This window comes from Oncorhynchus kisutch, linkage group LG28 (assembly GCF_002021735.2).
Source record: "Oncorhynchus kisutch isolate 150728-3 linkage group LG28, Okis_V2, whole genome shotgun sequence".
NCBI classification, from domain to species: domain Eukaryota; kingdom Metazoa; phylum Chordata; class Actinopteri; order Salmoniformes; family Salmonidae; genus Oncorhynchus; species Oncorhynchus kisutch.
In genome coordinates this window covers 32,695,833-32,718,695 of record NC_034201.2, presented here as the reverse complement: position 1 = coordinate 32,718,695, position 22,863 = coordinate 32,695,833, and the positions used below count along the sequence as shown (strand labels likewise).

The 22,863-nt window shown below is 46.6% G+C and overlaps 1 protein-coding gene across 3 annotated transcripts in view; it reads left to right on the top strand.

Moving 5' to 3' along the window:
• Positions 1-22,863, top strand: part of LOC109873442 (glutamate receptor 4) — a 188,034-nt gene that overhangs the window by 71,305 nt on the left and 93,866 nt on the right. The gene's annotated exons all lie outside the window — the stretch shown is intronic.

The following is a 22,863-nucleotide window of genomic DNA, read 5'->3' as shown; positions in this document are numbered from 1 at the left end:
CCTGAGTGGGTTGTCGAGCTAGCATGTGCTGACAGAAGAATGGCTCACGGTGTACACTTAGGTAATTGTGTACTTGCCTGTATGTTCTCAGGTTTTGATGGCTTGTGTTTTTATTAAGTCCTTGGTTTATCCTTTGATAGATTCGTATCACAGGACCCACCTTGCCCCCTAACCACTGATACAGGGTCAGATTTATTTTAATTCCCCTAATGGTTAAGGTTAGGATTAGAGGTGGGAATATCTGGAAATGTAATCTGTGGTTATGGGTAAATTCTAACTCAAGCAGCTCCAAATGATCAGACAGTGAGAGCACACACTCTCTCTCCCATTCCAGTACACTTCAATACACTCCAACACACCAGGACTCATGGGATCACACACTGTTATGGACAGTCGATCTCATAAAGTATAAACATACTTTTTTTATGTCCCCGCCTCCCTCCCCTCCACCCCATTCTCTCTCTCCCTCTCTCCATTCTCTTGGTATTTCACTGTGGATTACCTGCCTGTTTATATGACATAATCTTTACAATTTTTAGAGGAGCATGGGAAAGAGGTGGAGAGGGAGGGAAGTAGGGATGAGGGAGGAAAGGAATGGAATGGTGGGAGATGTAGTAAAGAGGACGGAGTGCGAGCTGGGGTGGAGTGGGGGGAGGGTGGGGTGTGAAGCACCCAATGGAAGGATGGGAGACGTAGGAAAGAGGACGGAGTGCGAGCTGGGGTGGAGTAGGGGGAGGGAGGGGTGTCGTGGTAGTCAGTCGGTAATGGTCATGCTTGATGCGGAAACATTGTGCTGTCGTCGGGAGGGATCTCTGCATTCAGACAGAGCCGCAGCAGACAGAATGAGGAGCACACAGACACACACACAGACACACACACACAGACACAGACACACACACAGACGCACGTGGGTACTCTCTCTTTCTCTCACTCTCTCTCACACACAGACACACACACAGACACACGTGTGTACTCTCTCTCTTTCTCTCGCTCTCTCTCACACACAAACACACACAGACACACATGTGTACTCGCTCTCTTTCTCTCCCTCTCTCTCACACACAAACATATACACAGACACACGTGTGTACTCTCTCTCTTTGTCTCTCTCTTTCTCTCGCTATCTCTCACACACAAACATAGTTTACACACTGTACATACACCCGTATGCTGTCACATGTATGCTTGCTCTCTCAAATTCTCGATCTCTCTCTCACAAACACACAAACACACACACCAACCTATGCCTTGGAGCTGATAAGTTTGTGGAAATAGATAATGCAGCCTTTGCAGAAGCAGCATGGTATTAGATCAGCTTTAATTGAACCAAGCCAGAAAGAGGCTGCAATCTACTGCGTTCTCAAGTGCATTCTCTACTGCATCTCTATTGCATTCTACTGCATTCTACTGCATTCTGCCACATTCTACTGCATTATCTTCTGCATTCTGTTGCATTCTCTACTGCATGTCTATTGCATTCTACTGCATTGTCTTCTGTATTCTGCTGCATTCTACTGCATGCTCTAATGCAATCCAATAAATTCCACTGCATTCTACTGCATTCTATTACACCCTTTCATATTCTACTGCATTCTGCTTCATTGCACTGCATTGTACAACATTCTACCACTATACTGCATTCTGCTTCATTATACTGCATTATACTACATTCCACTACATTCCTCTTCAAAATGGTTGATCGCTGGTGGCTCAGGGTGGTTGGCTGTGACGGCTTCATCACAGACACTTTATTGACAGCTGTTCACACACATATTGGGGTCTCTCTCTCTCTTTCAATTCAAAGGGCTCCCCATCTCTCTCTCTCACTCTCTCTCTCTCTCTCTCTCTCCCTCTGTCCCTCCATCTCTCTTGCGGTCTCTCTATTTCTGTGTGTCTGTGTCTCTATCTCTCTCTCTCTCAATTCAATTCAATTTAAGGGCTTTATTGGCATGGGAAACATATACAGTGAGGCAAAAAAGTATTTTGCCAGCCACCAATTGTGCAAGTTCTCCCACTTAAAAAGATGAGAGAGGCCTGCAATTTTCATCATAGGTACACTTCAACTATGACAGACAAAATGAGAAAAAAAATCAAGAAAATCACATTGTAGGATTTTTTATGAATTTATTTGCAAATTATGGTGGAAAATAAGTATTTGGTCAATAATAAAGGTGTATCTCAATACTTTGTTATATACCCTTTGTTGGCAATGACAGAGGTCAAACGTTTTCTGTAAGTCTTCACAAGGTTTTCACACACTGCATTGGCTCATTCCTCCATGCAGACCTCCTCTAGAGCAGTGATGTTTTGGGGCCTTTGCTGGGCAACAAGGACTTTCAACTCCCTCCAAAGATTTTCTATGGGGTTGAGATGAAATGCTTCTTACGAAGCCACTCCTTCGTTGCCCGGGCGGTGTGTTTGGGATCATTGTCATGCTGAAAGACCCAGCCACGTTTCATCTTCAATGCCCTTGCTGATGGAAGGAGGTTTTCACTCAAAATCTCACGATACATGGCCCCATTCATTCTTTCTTTTACACGGATCAGTCGTCCTGGTCCCTTTGCAGAAAAACAGCCCCAAAGCATGATGTTTCCACCCCCATGCTTCACAGTAGGTATGGTGTTCTTTGGATGCAACTCAGCATTCTTTGTCTTCCAAACACGACGAGTTGAGTTTTTACCAAAAAGTTATATTTTGGTTTCATCTGACCATATGACATTCTCCCAATCTTCTTCTGGATCATCCAAATGCTCTCTAGCAAACTTCAGACGGGCCTGGACATGTACTGGCTTAAGCAGGGGGACGCGTCTGGCACTGCAGGATTTGAGTCCCTGGCGGCGTAGTGTGTTACTGATGGTAGGCTTTGTTACTTTGGTCCCAGCTCTCTGCAGGTCATTCACTAGGTCCCCCTGTGTGGTTCTGGGATTTTGCTCACCGTTCTTGTGATCATTTTGACCCCACGGGGTGAGATCTTGCGTGGAGCCCCAGATCGAGGGAGATTATCAGTGGTCTTGTATGTCTTCCATTTCCTAATAATTGCTCCCACAGTTGATTTCTTCAAACCAAGCTGCTTACCTATTGCAGATTCAGTCTTCCCAGCTACAATTTTGTTTCTGGTGTCCTTTGACAGCTCTTTGGTCTTGGCCATAGTGGAGTTTGGATTGTGACTGTTTGAGGTTGTGGACAGGTGTCTTTTATACTGATAACAAGTTCAAACAGGTGCCATTAATACAGGTAATGAGTGAAGGACAGAGGAGCCTCTTAAAGAAGAAGTTACAGGTCTGTGAGAGCCAGAAATCTTGCTTGTTTGTAGGTGACCAAATTCTTATTTTCCACCATAATTTGCAAATAAATTCATAAAAAATCCTACAATGTGATTTTCTGGATTTCTTTTCTCATTTTGTCTGTCATAGTTGAAGTGTACCTATGATGAAAGTGGGAGAACTTGCACAATTGGTGGCTGACTAAGTACTTTTTTGCCCCACTGTATTAACATTGCCAAAGCAAGTGAAGTCGATAATAAACAAAAGTGAAATAAACAATACAAATATACAGTAAACATTCACTCAGAGAATAATAAAGACATTTAAAATCTCATAATATGTCTATGTACAGTACAAACACAATGGTGTTTGTTCTTCACTGGTTGCCCTTTTCTTGTGGCAACAGGTCACAAATCTTGCTGCTGTGATGGCACACTGTGGTATTTCACACAGTAGATATGGTACTTTATCAAAATTGGATTTGTTTTCAAATTCTTTGTGGGTCTGTGTAATCTGAGGGAATTTTGTGTCTCTAAAATGGTCATACATTTGACAGGAGGTTAGGAAGTGCATCTCAGTTTCCACCTCATTTTGTGGGCAGTTAGCACATAGCCTGTCTTCTCTTGAGAGCCAGGTCTGCCTACTGTGGCCTTTCTCAATAGCAAGGCTATGCTCACTGAGTCTGTACATAGTCAAAGCTTTCCTTAAGTTTGGGTCAGTCACGGTGGCCAGGTGTTCTGCCACTGTGTACTCTCTGTTTAGGGCCAAATAGCATTCTAGTTTGCTCTGTTATTTTGTTAATTCTTTCCTATGTGTCAAGTAATTATCTTTTTGTTTTCTCATGATTTGGTTGGGTCTAATTGTGTTGCTGTCCTGGGGCTCTGTTTGTGTTTGTGAACAGAGCCCCAGGACCAGCTTGCTTAGGGGACTCTTCTCCAGGTTCATCTCTTTGTAGGTGATGGCTTTGTTATGGAAGGTTTGGGAATCGCTTCCTTTTAGGTGGTTGTAGAATTGAATGGCTCTTTTCTGGATTTTGATAATTAGAGTCCATTGGCCAGTTCTGCTCCGCATGCATTATTTGGTGTTTTACGTTGTACACAGAGGATATTTTTGCAGAGTTCTGCATGCAGTCTCAACTTGGTGTTTGTCCCACTTTGTGAATTCTTGGTTGGTGAGACTCCAGACCTCACAACCATAAAGGGCAATGGGTTCTATAACTGATTCAAGTATTTTTTACCAGAACCTAATCGTTCACAGCTTTGTGGAAATTACCTGTGGCACTGATGTTTCGGCAGAGGTATGTATAGTTTGTGTGTGCTCTAGGGCAATGGTATCTAGATGGACTTTGTATTTATGGTCCTGGCAACTGGACCTTTTTTGGAACACCATTTTTTTTGTCTTACTGAGATTTAATGTCAGGGCCCAGGTATGACAGAATCTGTGCAGAAGACCTTGGTGCTGCTGTAGGCCCTCATCAGCAAACAGTAGACAGGTTCTAGTAGGGTGAAGCCGGGTGCTGTCGACTGTTCTAGTGCCCTCGCCAATTCATTGATTTATATGTTGAAGAGGGTGGGGCTTAAGCTGTATCCCTGTTTCACCCCACAGCCCTGTGGAAAGAAATGCTTCTCTCTCTCTCTCTCTTTTTAGTCTCTCTCTCTATATATATATTTCTCTTTCTCCCTCCCATGTCTCTCTCTCTACCTCCTTCCATCCCTCCTCTCTCTCTCTCCCACTTTCGCTCTCTTTGTCCCTCCCTCCCTCCCTCCCTCCCATCTCTCTCTTATATCTCTCTCTCTTTCTGTTTCTCTCTGTCCCTCCCTCCCTCCCTCCCTCCCTCCCTCCCTCCCTCCCTCCCTCCCTCCCTCCCTCCCTCCCTCCCTCCCTCCCTCCCTCCCTCCCTCCCTCCCTCCCTCCCTCCCTCCCTCCCTCCCTCCCTCCCTCCCTCCCTCCCTCCCTCCCTCCCTCCCTCCCTCCCTCCCTCCCTCCCTCCTCTCTCTATGTCTATCCCTGTTACGTTCCCCAGTTTCTGTGTTGTAGTTTGTGTATTTGCATGTGTGTATTTCAGGAAATGGCTTCCTGACATCCCTCAAGCAGCTGAATGGTCGACTCCATGGCTAATTGGAGAGCTGACCCCGCCCCCTCGTCAAGACGCAGCTGTCTCCAAATACCCATTCCTTCTGAAGCTATATAAAAGCCAGTGTTCTGTTTAGAAGAGAGATCATTGCCTGGGTGAACATTGCAGATATATAAATTGCAGAGAGATTTTTGCAGGCAGATCAATGCTGGGAGGTCATTGCAGAAAGATTGATTGTGATATAGAGAATTCAATTGCTGAGAGCTGTGTAGTGTTGGTGGTTTCTCAGAAAGCGATTTGGTATATACTATGTTAGTTGTTGCTGAGGGAGCTGATTGGTTATGTCTGGTACGTGTCAATAGGATGCACTGTTTTGATTATTGAAATCGTTTTTTTATCCTGTTTCATTTGTTCCCAGGGGGGAAGGGGAAGGCACCTAGGGAGTGCTTAGGCAAGAGGCCCGCGGGCATACATATACCCGTAGTATATTCACTGTCTAGGCACACTAGGTAAGACCTGGGCGGACCACCCCTTATATTTTGGTTAGTGCACCACGTGGTGCTAAATTAGTTAAGTAGGCAGGTAAGATAGGAGAAGGGGCTTTAATATTTACTTTCTTTGCTTTGGTTCCGTCCAGCCTCTTTTCCCCACATTACCGTGTAAAGGAATAAATTCCTAGTAAACGGTAAATTCTGTCTTTTGTCATCCTTACTCGCACCTACAGTCCATACCTCTCGCTTCACAGGGAGTTGAGTTGTAGCAGGGTGTTGCGTTCCCTCTTCACAGAGGTGTGCGTAACAATCCCTCACTTCCATCTCTCTCTCTGTCACTCGCTCTCTTTCCCTCCCTCCCATCTCCCTCCCTCCCTCCCTCCCTCCCTCCCTCCCTCCCTCCCTCCCTCCCTCCCTCCCTCCCTCCCTCCCTCCCTCCCTCCCCTCCCTCCCTCCCTCCCTCCCGCCTCTCTCTCTCTCTCTCTCTCTCTCTCTCAAACATTGCTTGTATAGACCAAATTGAGATTCAACTACAAATATTACTACAAGAAAGGACTGTGTAGGACATTTTGTCTTTTGAGGGGCCATTTCATCTAATACAACATCAACATTTGACAATAACCAGTTTATAGACTATATAGTCTATAACCAGACTGTAACCAGTTTTTGTTTTAGGTGTAGTGCTCAACACTGGCAGGACACAATACTGTGCCAATGTGTCACCAGTGCTCAGTATTGTTCAGTTCCCCAATTATTTAGTGAGAGTGCAGCATGGTGACAAGACAATTTAGCTAGGATGTAAGTATTTGTGAGCATTTGTTTTAATGAAGTAAGTAAGTAGGCCTAATCCGAGCCATAACGGCCCATAGATTCTGTAGCTTGAGGCAGCTTGATGTACTGTACATGTACACCCCCTGGACAGGATGCTAGTCTATCACGGGGTCTTACCCCCAATCCATTTCCTTAATTATCACGACTCAGGATATGACCCAGATGCAGACACGGGAGGCGGATAGTACAGTTCTCAACCAGGTACTGGAATCCTCTGACCCACGGCCGAACCTTCACGGGGCGCCTCACCGTGTATGTTGATTGGCCATCGATGAGATGGGGGAGAGGGGTGGGCATGGAAACAGGAGACAAAGGGCTGTGAGACATAGGTTTAATCCTAGACACAAGAAAAGCGTGATGTATATGGAGGATACGGGGCAACAGAAGACAAACAGCAGAGGGGTTAAGGATCTTGGAGATGGAGAAAGAGCCAATAGAACGGGGGGACAGTTTGCGGGACTCTACCTGGAGGGGCAGATCCCGAGTGTACAGCCAGACCCTCTGCCCAAGACGATAACGGGGAGCCGGGGTCCGGTGGCGGTCCAATCAGTCGTCGATACCTGGAGGTGGTCTCGAGAAGAGCCGACGGGGCTGTCTTCCAGGTACTTTGACAGCGGCGGATGAACATCTGGGCCGAGGGTATGTTGACCTCTTCCTCTTGCTCCGGGAAGAGCGGGGGCAGATATCCCAAGGAGCACGCAAAAGGCAAGAGACCAGTGTCTGAGCAAGGGAGGGTGTTGTGGGCTGCTCGCTCCAGGTGGTGGGATTGGCAGAGACCAGGCAGCGAAGAGTCGTCTCCAGGTCCTTATTGGCTCACTCCGACTGGCCGTTAGACTGGGGGTGGAACCCGGAGGACAGACTGGCCGACGACCCAATGAGCGTGCAGAACGCCTTCCAGAGCTGGGGCGAGAACTGAGGACCCCGGTCAGAGACCATGTCCGACGGGAGTCCATGGATCCGGAAGACATGCTGCACCATGAGCTGAGCCGTCTCCTTGGCTGAGTGTAGCTTGAGGAGAGGGACGAAGTGGGCGGCATTGGAAAACCGGTCCACCACAGTAAGGATAACCATGTTGCCATCAGACGGGGGGAGACCAGTGACGAAGTCTAGGAATATATGTGACCAGGGACGGTGAGGGACGGGAAGTGGTTGACTGGGCCAGCCGGAGCTTGCCAAGGAGTCTTGTTCTGGGCACACAAGGTGCAGGCGGCAACGAATGCTGAGACGTCAGGAACCAAGGTGGGCCACCCAAAAACATTGTCGTACAAAGGACAGGGCCTAACGGGAGCCAGGATGGCAGGCCGTCGAGAGGAATGAGCCCATTCCAGAACCGAAATATGGACAGAATCCAGACCAAACATCCATTTAGCCGAGCCCACCCCCGGGGTCTGGCTGGGAACGATGTGCCTCACGGAACCGGTACTCTATACCCCAGGATGGTCTTGGAGTCCGATGGTTTAGCAGTGGGGCAATAGAGGCGTGACAGCGCATCTGCCTTCACATTCTTGGACACCGGACTGTGGGAGATGGTGAAGTTAAATCGGGAGAATAGTAAGGTTATTGTGATATGTTCATACTAAACTCAGCATAAAAAGAAACGTCCTCTCACTGTCAACTGTGTTTATTTTTAGCAAACTTAACATGTGTAAATATGTGTGAAAGTTTCACAGTTTCACAGACAGAAATGGAATAATTTGTCCCTGAACAAAGGGGGAGGGGTCAAAATCTAAATTACAGTCAGTATCTGGTGTGGCCACCAGCTGCATTAAGTACTGCAGTGCATATCCTCCTCATGGACTGCACCAGATTTGCCAGTTCTTGCTGTGAGATGTTACCCCCCTCTTCCACCAAGGCACATGCACGTTCCCAGACATTTCTGGAGGGAATGGCCCCAGCCCTCATCCTCCGATCCAACAGGTCCCAGACATGCTCAATGGGGTTGAGATCCAGACTCTTCACTGGCCATGGTAGAACACTGACATTCCTGTCTTGCAGGAAATCACGCACAGAACGAGCACTATGGCTGGTGGAGTTGTCATGTTGGAGGGTCATGTCAGGATGAGCCTGCAAGGAAGGGTACCACATGAGGGAAGAGGATGTCTTCCCTGTAACGCACAGCGTTGAGATTGCCTGCAATGACAACAAGCTCAGTCTGATGATGCTGTGACACCGCCCCAGACCATGACGGACCCTCCACCTTCAAATCGATCCCACTCCAGAGTACAGGCCTCGATGTAACGCTCATTCCTTCAACGATAAACACAAATCCGACCATCACTCCTGGTGAGACAACCACGACTCGTCAGAGAAGAGCACTTTTTGCCAGTCCTGTCTGGTCCAGCAACGGTGGGTTTGTGCCCATAGGCGATGGTGTTGCCGGTGATGTTTGGTGAGGACCTGCCTTACAACAGGCCTACAAGCCCTCAGTCCAGCCTCTCTCAGCATATTGTGGACATTCTGAGCACTGTAACACGGGCAGTTGTTGTTGCCACTGCGAGGACGATCAGCCGTCTGTCCTGTTTCCCTGTAGCGCTGTCTTAGGTGTCTAACAGTACGAACATTGCAATGAAAAATGTCCCATAGCTCCACAATATCCGACAGCTCTGGGTGTTAAGTCTGCATAAGCGCTAAGCAGGAGGCAATCTAGCCCTGCCCAGTTACATGGGCTTCAGAGGAGACGACTCGACAGCCCTTGGTGACCGTCTGAGAGACTTCGGCTGACGTCGGATCCACTAGGAAATGTGGGCTTCAGGGATTTCCGGGACTATTCAGAGGCGAGGTGGAAATCGAGGACAAGTGTTGGCAACAGGGAACAGATTCCCTCTCCATCCTACGTTCCCGTAGCCGCCCCATCGATCCGATGGTCAGGGCAATGAGGGAGTCGAGGTCCAGGGGCAGTTCCCGGGCCACGAGCTCGTCCTTAATCACATCCGACAACCCGTTATGGAACGCGTCGAACAGGGCTTCCGGGTTCCAGGCACTCTCAGCCGCCAATGTGTGAAAATACACCACGTAATCTGCTACACTACAGGAATCCTGATGTAATTGGAGCAGTCTCCCGGACAATGGAGAATCGAACACTTTCCGTACCTCCACCACGAACTCCTCCAATCTGAGGAAAATGGTGGATTATTGCTCCCACACTGCCGTAGACCAGGCAAGAGCCCTCCCGGACATCAGCATTATCACGTACGCTATCCTCGAGCAATCCAATGGAAATGGAGAGGGCTGCAGCTCAAAGATGAGAACATTGGGAGAGAAACACCCGGTAGGATCCAGGATCTCCAGCTTCGCACTCTGGAGGAGGTAAACAGGGTTCTTGGGAAGCCGGGGTAGATTGAGCTGCCTCAGACAATCCACTGAATTGCTCCAGCAATGTGTTGAAGGCACGGTTCTGGCGTTCTGCCAAGGTCTGTAATCTGTCAGTCATGGCCAGTTCGTACTATCACAACTCAGGATATGACACAGATGCAGACACATGAGGCAGATAGTACAGTTCTCAAATGATTTATTAGAAACATGGGGTAGGCAAAGGGCAGGTCGAGGGCAAGCAGAGGTTTGTAATCAGGTCAGAGTCAAGCAGGTACAGGACGGCAGGCAGGCTTGGGGTCAGGGCAGGCAGAGGTTTGTAATCTGGTCAGAGTCAGGCAGGTACAGGACGGCAGGTAGGCTCGAGGTCAAGGCAGGCGGACTGGTCAGAACCGGGAAAAACTAGGAAACAGAACTAGAGATGCAGGAAGTAGGGAGAGAACGCTGGTAAGACCTGACAAGACAAGACGAACTGGCAACAGACAAACAGAGAACACATGTATAAATACACAGGGCATAATGGGAGGATGGGCGACACCTGGAGGGGGGTGGAGACAAGCACAAAGACAGGTGAAACCAGTCAGGGTGTGACATTATTGTGGAGTGCCAAGCAGAGGATATTGGTTACCATTTGTAGAGTCTGGACACTCCACAAGGCCACTTAGTTGGTGCATTGGTTTTACTGAGGGTTCCTCTCATTTTGAGGCAGTTGTGTGTATGTGTGTGCCTGCATGAGTGTGTGTGTGTGTGTGTGTGTGTGTGTGTGTGTGTGTGTGTGTAGGGTTTGGGGTGGGTTTAACCTCTCTAGGGTATGTGGGACATCCCATCTGGCCAACATCCAATGAGGTTGCAGAGCGCCAAATTCAATTACAGAAATGCTCAAAAATTCAGGGGAAAAAAAACATATTTTACATAGGTTTAAAGATGAACTTCTTGTTAAACCAACCACAGTGTCATATTTATAAAATGCTTTTCGGCGAAAGCATACTTAGCCCAGAACATACCTAGCCCAGAACATTGCCCAGTTGACAAATTATTACAAACAGTAACCAGCCAAGCAGAAGCGTTACAAAACTCAGAAATAGAGATAAAATTATTCCCTTACCTTTGATGATCTTCATATGGTGGCAATCAGAAGACATTCATTCACTCAGTAAATGTTCCTTTTGTTCAATGAAGTCTCTTTATATCCAAAAACCTCCGTTAGAGCGTTTTCTTCAGTAATCCACAGGCTCAAACTCAGTCAAAACAATCAGACAAAAAATCTAAATTGTATCCGTAAAGTTCATAGAAACATGTCAAACAATGTTTATATTCAATCCTCAGGTTGTTTTTTTAGCCTAAATGATCTATAATATTTCAACTGGACAATAACTTCGTCAATATAAAAGGTAAACAAGAGATGCACATGCGCCTGAAAAAACTTGCGTCACGTTAGGGTCCACTCGTTCGGACTGGTCTTACTCCCTCATTTATAAGAATACAAGCCTGAAACGATTTCTAAAGACAGTGGACATCTAGTGGAAGGCATAGGAGCTGTAATTGGAGTCCTAAGTCAGTGGCTACTGTAATGGCATTGAATAGAAAACTACAAAACCAACAAAAGAAACTACTTCCTGAATGGATTTTTCTCTGGTTTTCGCCTGCTAAATCAGTTCTGTGATACTCACAGACACTATTTTAACAGTTTTTTACTCTCCTTTTTTACTCTCCTCCATTTCCGTATACTATGGCACTGTTCCTTTTCCTCCCGGACGGGTCGGCCCTCCTCTACTGCTCCATGGCTGAGTGACTCATTGCGAGCTTAGAGAACAGGGCTGCGGGCAGCTGAGCGAAAATGAAGGAAAACTAAACTTCCAAAGGACCTATCTTCCTTTCACGGCCTCCCCTTCTCTTTCTCTGTATCCGCTGCTAAAGCCACTTTCTACCATTCCAAATGTCAAACTTCTGTCTCTAACCCTAGGAAACTCTCTTCCCTCTTTAATCCTTGAAACCCTCCCACCTCCCTCTCTGTGGATGACTTAGTCAACAACAAGTTTTTTTTAAAGTTGTCGACATCCGTTACTCATTCACTCAGCCTATTGATTCCACTGGTCTCATTTACACAGAACTACCCTATGCCCTGACCTCTTTCTCCCCTTTCTCTCCAGATGACATCCTGTGACAAGTGAGGTCTGGCTGCCCGACAACCTGCCCGGTCGATCCCATCCCCTACTCCCTTCTCCAGACCATCTCTGGAGACCTTCTCCCATTTCTCACTTCCCCCATCAACTCATCCCAGACCACTGGCTACTGGCTACCCTCTGACTTCAAAATGGCCCGAGTTGCTCCCCTCCTCAAAAACAAGAAACCAACACTTGACTCACCTGACATCATAAACTATAGACCTGCATCCCTTCTTTCTTTTCTTTCCAAAACACTTGAGCATTCTGTCTCTGATCAACTTTCTCAGAACCAGTCGGGTTACTCTACCAAGACTGCTCATCTCTATGTCACAGAGGCTCTCCACACTGCTAAAGCTGACTCTCTATCCTATTTTCTTATCCTGCTAGATCTTTCCGCTGTCTTCGACACTGTGAACCTTCAGATCCTCCTCTCCACCCTCTCAAGGCTGGGTGTCTCAGGCGCTGCACACTCTTGGATTGCATCCTAACTGGCAGGCCGCTCCTACCACGTGACGTGGAGAGGATCTGTGCCTGTACCACATACTCTCACTACTGGTGTCCCCCATGGCTCGGTTCTAGGCCCTCTACATTTACAAGTCTATACACCAAGTCTCTCGGCTCCGTCATATCCTTACATGGTCTCTCCTACCATTGCTACTTCCTCCCTTCTGACACCCAGGTGGCGACACGCATCTCTGCATGCCTGGCAGATATCTCAACTTGGATGTCGGCCCATCACCTCAGGCTCAACCTTGACAAGTCGGAACTGCTCTTCCTCCCGGGGAAGGCCTGCCCGCTCAACGACCCCTCCATCACAGTTGACAACTCCACAGTATTGCCCTCCCAGAGTGCAAAGAACCTTGGTGTGACCCTGGACAACACCCTGTCGTTCTCTGTAAACATCAAAGCAGTGACCCAGCCCTGCAGGTTCAAGCTCTACAACATCCGTAGAGTACAACCCTACTTCAGACAAGAAGCGGCGCAGGTCCTAATCCAGGCACTTGTCCTCTCCGATCTGGACTACTGCAACTTGCTGTTTGCTGGGCTCCCTGCTTGTGCCATCCAACCCCTGCAACTTATCCAGAACACTGCAGTCCACCTGGTTTTCAACCTTTCCAAGTTCTCTCATGTCACCCCCGCTCCTCCACACACTCTACTGGCTTCCAGTCGAAGCTCGCATCCACTACAAGACCATGGTGCTTACCTACGGAACAGCAAGAGGAACTCCCCCTCCCTACCATCAGGCTATGCTCAAACCCTACACCCCAACCCGAGCACTCCGTTCTGCCACTTCAGATCTCTTGGCCCTCCCAAACCTACAGGGGGGTATCTTAAATAATCCTCCTCATCTCGATTCCCCCCCAAAATGTATAAATAAAATAAAATAATATATACTTAAACCAGCCCTCGCATTTGACCCCCCCCTTCTACCTCTGACTCTACTGATAGCTATGTTATTGAGGAAACATTTACTTTCTATGCTTGTGGTATGTGGTTATCTTAAGATGAATGCACTAACTGTAAGAGCGTCCGCTAAATGACAAAAATGTCAAATATAACTACAACGGTTAGTCCCACTGCTTTGCCAAATTCTAACGAGACCAACGAGACCAATACCTGTAACTGTTCCCATCAACAGATACAGGTATTATAGGTCTATATTCATAGCCAATTCAAACTTAGACCCGTCATATTCCTTGACGTGATATGAAAAATGGAGAATCGATGGTTTCTCCACTGAATACTCTCCCAGGGTTGGTTTGATTTAGCCTCTATAAAGAGGTCAGTCTGACAGTGTGTGTGTGTGTCTGTGTGTGTGTCTTTGTGTGTGTCTGTGTGTGTGTGTGTGCTTGCTTGCTAGCGTGTGTGTGTGTGTTTCTTTCTAAGGTGAAGTTGATTGCTGTAAGCACCCCCATATGTATTGCTTATTTCCACTTCCCCTCCCTCCTTCTCTCCCCTCTCCCCTTCTTCCTTTCTCCAGAGCTTGTCTAGGCTAGAGTTAATTCACTTTGTGTCCTCTTCTCTGGGCAGACAAAAGGAGAGAAACAACACTAAGGAGAGAGGGAGAGGAGAGAAAGCAGATTGAGCCTTCCCTGTTCATCGTGTTCCACTCAGTTCTCTCCTTCTAGGGACTTCATGTGTGAATTCATTGTGTGTGTGTGTGTGTGTGTGTGTGTGTGTGTGTGTGTGTGTGTGTGTGTGTGTGTGTGTGTGTGTGTGTGTGTGTGTGTGTTTGTTGTGTGTGTGTGTGTGCGGTCTCCCTATGTGTATGTATGTTCCACACTGGCTTCCTTTCATTGAAACCAATGGCCACAGGGACAGAAAGCTCTGTTTATACCAGGGTACCAAACCCTCACAGGAATACAGAGAGATCTATCTCCACCTAAAGGCATATCACTCATATTGCTCCATAGCCAATGTAGGTTGTTCCCAAATGGCACCCTATTCCCTAGTGCACTACTTTTGACCAGAGAATAGGGTGCCATTTGGGATGTAAACGTCAAGTTCTGCTCTAATGAGACGATGGTGGCTGTTTGTGTTTGTGAGAGAGCGATGTTCTTGATATTGTCGCTCGTCTTGTTTATTGGAAATAACACCAGCTCAGCAGTCTGCTCATTAGTGGTTCTGTACTTCTCCAGGTGGAGAAAGAGAGAGAGGGGGGAGATGGAGAAAGAGGGGGGAGAGAAACAGAAAGAGGGGTAGAAGGAGTGATCAAGGGAGGGCGGGCTGGAGAGAGAAATTGAAAGAATAGACTGAGACAGACAGCATGATGGATGATGATATCATTCTTTCTGTTTGCAAAGTGCTGACCTCTGATGGGTGTGTGGTCATGAATTAGAATGGATTTGTGTGTTATTTGTTATGAGTGCATGGGTGTGTGAGTATGTGTTTATGTGTGTGTATGTGTGAGAGAGAAAAAGAGAGAGGGGGGTGTGTCTGTCTGTCAGTGTGTAATTGTCTCTGTGTGTGTCTGTCTGTGTGTGTGCGCATTTAGGCGTGCTTATGTGTCTCCTATGAGGGAAAAGCAGTCATATGTCGTTTCCAGCTTTTGATCTTCTTGGGTCAATGGAGGCCCTCACTACCCCCTCTACCCCGGGGACAACTGTACCTTCCCCTTATACACACACACACGCACTCATAACTAATAACCCTGGGAGCAGGTGCGTTCACGGTGAACATGTTAACCACATGTGCATCACTCATAGCAGCCATGATCCTAAACAGACTACACAGACAACGCCATGATCCTAAACAGACTACACAGACCACGCCATGATCCTAAACAGACTACACAGACCACGCCATGATCCTAAACAGACTACACAGACCACGCCATGCTCCTAAACAGACTACACAGACCACGCCATGATCCTAAACAGACTACACAGACCACGTCATGATCCTAAACAGACTACACATACCACGCCATGATCCTAAACAGATTACACAGACCATGCCGTGATGCTAAACTGACTACGACATGATCCTAAACCAACAACGACATGATCCTAAACTGACTACAACATGATCCTAAACCGACTATGCCATGATCCTAAACAGACTATGCCATGATCCTAACCTGACTACAACATGATCCTAAACCGACTATGCCATGATCCTAAACTGACTACAACATGATCCTAAACAGACTATGCCATGATCCTAACCTGACTACAACATGATCCTAAACCGACTATGCCATGATCCTAAACTGACTACAACATGATCCTAAACCAACTACGACATGATCCTAACCTGACTACAACATGATCCTAAACCGACTATGCCATGATCCTAAACAGACTATGCCATGATCCTAACCTGACTACAACATGATCCTAAACCGACTATGCCATGATCCTAAACAGACTACAACATGATCCTAAACGGACCACGCCATGATCCTAAACAGACTACACAGACCACACCATGATCCTAAACAGACTACACAGACCATGCCATGATCCTAAACAGACTACACAGACCATGCCATGATCCTAAACAGATTACACAGACCACGCCATGATCCTAAACTGACTACGACATGATCCTAAACTGAGTACGACATGATCCTAAACTGAGTACGCCATGATCTTAAACTGAGTACAACATGATCCTAAACTGACTACGACATGATCCTAAACAGACTACACAGACCGTGCCATGATACTAAACTGACTGCGACATGATCCTAAACTGAGTACAACATGATCCTAAACTGACTACGCCATGATCCTAAACTGAGTACAACATGATCCTAAACTGACTACGCCATGATCCTAAACTGAGTACGACATGATCCTAAACTGACTACGCCATGATCCTAAATTGAGTACGACATGATCCTAAACTGAGTACAACATGATCCTAAACTGAGTACGACATGATCCTAAACTGAGTACAACATGATCCTAAACAGAGTACGACATGATCCTAAACTGAGTACAACATGATCCTAAACTCAGTACAACATGATCCTAAACAGACTACAACATGATCCTAAAAAGACTACGACATGATCCTAAACAGACTACAACATGATCCTAAACAGACTACAACATGATCCTAAACAACTACAACATGATCCTAAACAGACTACAACATGATCCTAAACAGACTACAACATGATCCTAAACAGACTACAACATGATCCTAAACAGACTACAACATGATCCTAAACAGACTACAACATGATCCTAAACAGACTACAACATGATCCTAAACAGACTACAACATGATCCTAAACAGACTACAACATGATCCTAAACAGACTACAACATGATCCTAAACAGACTACAACATGATCCTAAACAGACTACAGACTGTTTCCTTTTCCTGGTGGTTTTCCTTTTCCTTTGGATGATTATTATTGAAAAATGTTTGTGGTGTAATTAGGTATATTGGATTACTTGTTGGAATTGGCCTGGTTTTGGTGGGGATGGCGACCCACATCGGGATTGTCACTTCGGCCCGGCTTCAACTTTGTTACTGAAGCTGCAGTACTGTCACTGTGGAGGAGTTTTTGGTCGCCGTAGGAGAGAAGGAATGAAATGTTGTTTATGCATCGTGGATGAGTAAAGCGTTGGTGGTTTTTCTTAATTTAAGAGCGTCTTGTCGATCGAATGGTAAAGGTTTCTTAAATCTTAAAGGTATGTTTATTCAAATTTGCTCTGGTGAGCTTTTACGATTTCGCATGTACAGCCATTTATTCCCAATGTTATTGTGGTTTGGGAAGTTTGCAAGTTCCATTAAAATTGTCCCGCTGGGATGCAAACTGAAACAGGTTATGTCGTTTTGGTGATAGGTGTTTATGTTTTTGTACTCACCGGAGCAGACTTTGGAGTTATCGTTTAAAGTCAAGAATGACAACAGACTGTATATGGTTATGCTAGTACGGGAAGTCAATGTTTTTTTGAGTGTGGGGATGTTGGCAAAAAGCGACCTGCTTGCCTGAAAAGGGAGAAGGCGGAGGGCGGGATGCAGGTGGTCCTCATAACGTCTGGGCCCACTGATGTAGGGAGAGGTGGGCCGACAGTGGTAGAGCAGCCACAAGTACCTGTTGATGAGGAACAAGTTGTTTGTGTTGAGGGTACTGAGTTGCAGCTTGTACAAGAGGGGAACGGAAGGAGTGTTGTATGGCATTGAAGCTCGTTTGGAGATTAGATAGCACAGTGTCCAAGGAAGGGTCAAAAGTATACAGAATGGTGTCGTCTGCGTAGAGGTGGATCAGGGAATCGCCCGCAGCAAGAGCAACATCATTGATATATACAGAGAAAAGAGTCGGCCCGAGAATTTAAACATGTGGCACCCCCATAGAGACTGCCAGAGGACCGGACAACATGCCCTCCGATTTGACACACTGAACTCTGTCTGCAAAGTAGTTGGTTAACCAGGCAAGGCAGTCATTAGAAAAACCGAGGCTACTGAGTCTGCCGATAAGAATATGGTGATTGACAGAGTCGAAAGCCTTGGCCAGGTCGATGAAGATGGCTGCACAGTACTGTCTTTTATCGATGGTGGTTATGATATCGTTTAGTACCTTGAGCGTGGCTGAGGTGCACACGTGACCGGCTCGGAAACCAGATTGCACAGCGGAGAAGGTACGGTGGGATTCGAGATGGTCAGTGATTTATTTGTTGACTTGGCTTTCGAAGACCTTAGATAGGCAGGGCAGGATGGATATAGGTATGTTCCATTCCTTTACTTAGATTTGTGTGTATTAGGTATTTGTTGTGGAATTGTAAGATATTAGTTGCTAGATATTGCTGCACTGTCGGAACTAGATGCACAAGTATTTCGCTACACTCTCAATAACATCTGTTATTGTTATGAAGTGGTGTGAGAATCTTTTCATGAGGGTTCTCTTTCTGTATCTTGTCAATGTGCTGTGCTTTAATTGTTGCCAAAAAAGAGGGATTTGGCTCTTTAAAAAAATTGCCGACCTGTTGCATTGCTGTGTGCAGAATATAAAATGATATCTAAGTGTCTCTCAAACAGGTTGAAATGATATCTGGGGCTGTTGGTCCACAATGACCAGTCTTACTGTGTACCTGATCGCTCTAATGAGCACTTGTTTGTAATAAGAGATGTTTTAGACATGTTTTAGACATTTGTAAACTGTCAGGAGAAGGCTTTTGACCGTGTGGCCCACTAGTACTTTTTCAAAACAATGAAAGCCTTGGGTTTGGGGGTCTTTTTTTGTCTTGGATGAGTTTACTGTATGGCAACAATTTAATTATGCTTTTTGTCAATGTTTACTAACATTAGGCTATAACTAGCAGAGCAAATGGCTCTGACATATGAATAATATTACTACACAGATCATACACGTAACGTTGGCTAGCGAGCGAGCCAGCCAGCTAACGTTACATTTTAACTTGAATTGAAAACGAATTTCTGACAAAATTAGAAATGTGTAATATCTGACAATGTAACTAGCTAGACTCTCTTACCTGTATACATGGATGGACGCTTCTCCCTCTGTCACGGATACCATCATTGCCCTTAGTTTGAAGATGTAATCCGGAGACAGGTGTTTACTCCATTTCCTTAGCTATCATACCCTAATTCTACTTATTTAAAAACTTGGTCCTTCAGAAAGTGGAGAGCAACAGGATTGTGTAGGATTACCTACACATACTGACCAGCTCATGTTATAGACAGAAGCACGCTACATGGCAGACCAATCCGAACTCATCTCTCGGCATGTCAGAGTAGCTCACAGATCGCTGCACCTGTACATAGCCCATCTGTCTACCTACCTCATACCCATACTGTATTTATTTATTTATCTTGCTCCTTTATCTTGCTCCACCCCAGTATCTACTTGTACATTCATCTTCTGCACATCTACCATTCCAGGGTTTAATTGCTATATTGTAATTACTTCGCCACCATGGCCTATTTATTGCCTTAACTCCCTTATCTTACCTCATTTGCACTCACTGTATATAGATTTTTGTTTTCTTTGTTCTACTGTATTATTGACTGTATGTTTTGTTTATTCCATGTGTAACTCTGTGTTGTTGTATTGTGTCGAATTGCTATGCTTTATCTTGGCTAGGTCGCAGTTGCAAATGAGAACTTGTTCTCAACTAGCCTACCTTTAAATAAAGATGAAATACATTTCTTTTTTTTATAAAAAAATGTCCAGCCCACTCATTATCTCAGCCAATCATGGCTAGCAGGAAGGTTGCTGACTTTTTCTGGGGTTAAACCAACTAGGCTCGTAATTTAACAATTGTATTCGTATTTACTGATGGCATAGAAGTTTGTTATTAAGGCACATGAAAGTTCACATGTTCTAGAAGCATTTCTGCCAAAAAACATACCCCAAAATGTACATTCAAACTGCTCTCCTGTGAAGGGTTGACGCGTGACATACGCCTAGTTTCCTGAAACGAGTCACATTTGGGCCAAAGTACAAGTTTAGCCGAAGGGGTGTAGTTCTCTTACTTAACTTTGTGTCAGGAGCAGCTAAATTAGCAATTTGGCAGACTAAGGACTGAGTTTGCCTGTTACACACTGGTTAATTACATTGGGTTGTTTATGAGCATATGGGGTATTCGGAGGTTGTTGTGCTTGTTAACTTAGAGGAAGATTTGGTGTTGAGTTTTTAATTGATGTTTAACCATGCTTTTGTTTGTTTGAGTGTTTATTGTGTTGTGGTTTCCCAGACCCAATAAAGTTTTTTAAAACTCAAGCTCTCTCTCTTATTCTCTCTCTGTTTCTCTCTCTGTCTCTCTGTCTGTCTCTCCTCTCTCTCACACGCTCTCTCTCTCTGTCCCTCTCTCCTCTCTCTCACACGCTCTCTCTCTCTGTCTGTCTCTCCTCTCTCTCACACGCTCTCTGTCTCTCTCTGTCTCTCCTCTCTCTCACATGCTCTCTGTCTCTCTGTCTGTCTCTCCTCTCTCTCACATGCTCTCTGTCTCTCTGTCTGTCTCTCCTCTCTCTCACACGCTCTCTGTCTCTCTGTCCCTCTCTCCTCTCTCTCACACGCTCTCTCCTCTCTCTCACACGCTCTCTGTCTCTCTGTCCCTCTCTCCTCTCTCTCACACGCTCTCTCCTCTCTCTCACACGCTCTCTCTCTCTCTGTCCCTCTCTCCTCTCTCTCACACGCTCTCTCTCTCTGTCTCTCTGTCTGTCTCTCCTCTCTCTCACACGCTCTCTCTCTCTGTCCCTCTCTCCTCTCTCTCTCACGCTCTCTCTGTCTCTCTGTCCCTCTCTCCTCTCTCTCACACACTCTCTCTCTCTCTGTCCCTCTCTCCTCTCTCTCACACGCTCTCTCTGTCTCTCTGTCCCTCTCTCCTCTCTCTCACACGCTCTCTCTGTCTCTCTGTCCCTCTCTCCTCTCTCTCACACGCTCTCTCTCTCTCTGTCCCTCTCTCCTCTCTCTCTCTCTCACACGCTCTCTCTCTCTCTGTTCCTCTCTCCTCTCTCTCACACGCTCTCTCTGTCTCTCTCTCTCTCTCTCTCTCTCTCTCTCTCTGTTCCTCTCTCCTCTTCTCTTTCTTCTGCTTTGGCTTTAGGCATTTGCAAGCTGCAGAGAAATGGACAATCAACAGCACTGTAGCACTTTGAAAAAACACGGCTGTCAAACCCGGCATAGCAACAACAAAACAACAACAAAAAACTTGTTTACAATGGAACAGTTCAAATACTTTTCCCCTGTGTGCCGTTCTTTCATTTGCGTACTCACAGTATGCGAGGAAGTCAGTGTAACCGTCTATTATGGTGTGTTTTGTAAGCACACACCACACACCACAAAGCGCAAGCATTTACAGCATCGAGGCTCGAGACACCAAGGCGGCTTAATGAGGAAGTCCCTTAAGCAAACTGTTACTGCAGTGTTTACAGTATGTAACGACTCGAGACACAGATTTTCAGATTAAAGCCGATGTGTTGTTTATCTCCTACAGGTCATATCCTATCACAATACCGCCTCTGGTTCATTAGCAGAAAGAACGTGTGTGAGAGAGAGAAAGAGAGGGGGGGGGGTGAAGAGGGCAGTGAAAGGGTGAGAGAGCCAGAGGGAAGAAAGAGGGAGAGAGAGGGAGAGAGGGGGAGAGGGCAGTGAAAGGGTGAGAGAGAAAAGAGGGAAGAAAGAGGGAGAGAGAGGGAGAGGGGGGGAGAGGGCAGTGAAAGGGTGAGAGAGGGAAGAAAGAGGGAAGGAGAGGGAGAGGGGGGGAGAGGGCAGTGAAAGGGTGAGAGAGGGAAGAAAGAGGGAGAGAGAGGGAGAGGTGGGGAGAGGGCAGTGAAAGGGTGAGAGAGGGAAGAAAGAGGGAGAGAGAGGGAGAGGGGGGGAGAGGGCAGTGAAAGGGTGAGAGAGCCAGAGGGAAGAAAGAGGGAGAGAGAGGGAGGGGGGGGAGAGGGCAGTGAAAGGGTGAGAGAGGGAAGAAAGAGGGAGAGAGAGGGAGAGGGGGGGAGAGGGCAGTGAAAGGGTGAGAGAGCCAGAGGGAAGAAAGAGGGAGAGAGAGGGAGAGGGGGGAGAGGGCAGTGAAAGGGTGAGAGAGGGAAGAAAGAGGGAGAGAGAGGGAGAGGGCAGTGAAAGGGTGAGAGAGGGAAGAAAGAGGGAGAGAGAGGGAGAGGGGGGGAGAGGGCAGTGAAAGGGTGAGAGAGGGAAGAAAGAGGGTGAGAGAGCCAGAGGGAGAAAGAGGGAGAGAAGGGGGGGGGGGGGGTGAGGAAGGAGATGACAGTGAAAGGGTGAGGAGCCAGAGGGAAGAAAGAGGGAGAGAGGGGTGACGAAAGGAGGTAGAGAGACTCCTTAAACTTGCAACTATTGCTTTCCGATTTCATTTTGATTGGGAAAGAAAACCATTTTCTAAGATGGAAACATCAGAGAAAATGTGATATTTTGTGGATTTTGGGTAGTTATTATTGCATAGGCTATAACGGGATCCTCTTGTAGGGATTTGAATGGGTTAGTGAACTATCTGCAATGTGTAAGTACTCTCCCCTCCCTCCCTCTCCCCCTATCTCTCTCTTTCTCTCTCGCCCTCCCTCCCTCTCCCCTATCTCTCTCTTTCTCTCTCGCCCTCTCTCCCTCTCCCCTATCTTCCTTTTCTTCTTGCCCCTCCCTCCCTCTCCCCTATCTCTCTCTTTCCTTCCTCTCCCCCCTATCTCTCTCTTCTCTCTCGCCCTCTCTCCCCCTCTCCCCCTATCTCTCTCTTCTCTCTCGCGCCTCCCTCCCACTCCCCCTATCTCTCCCCTTTCTCTCTCGCCCTCCCTCC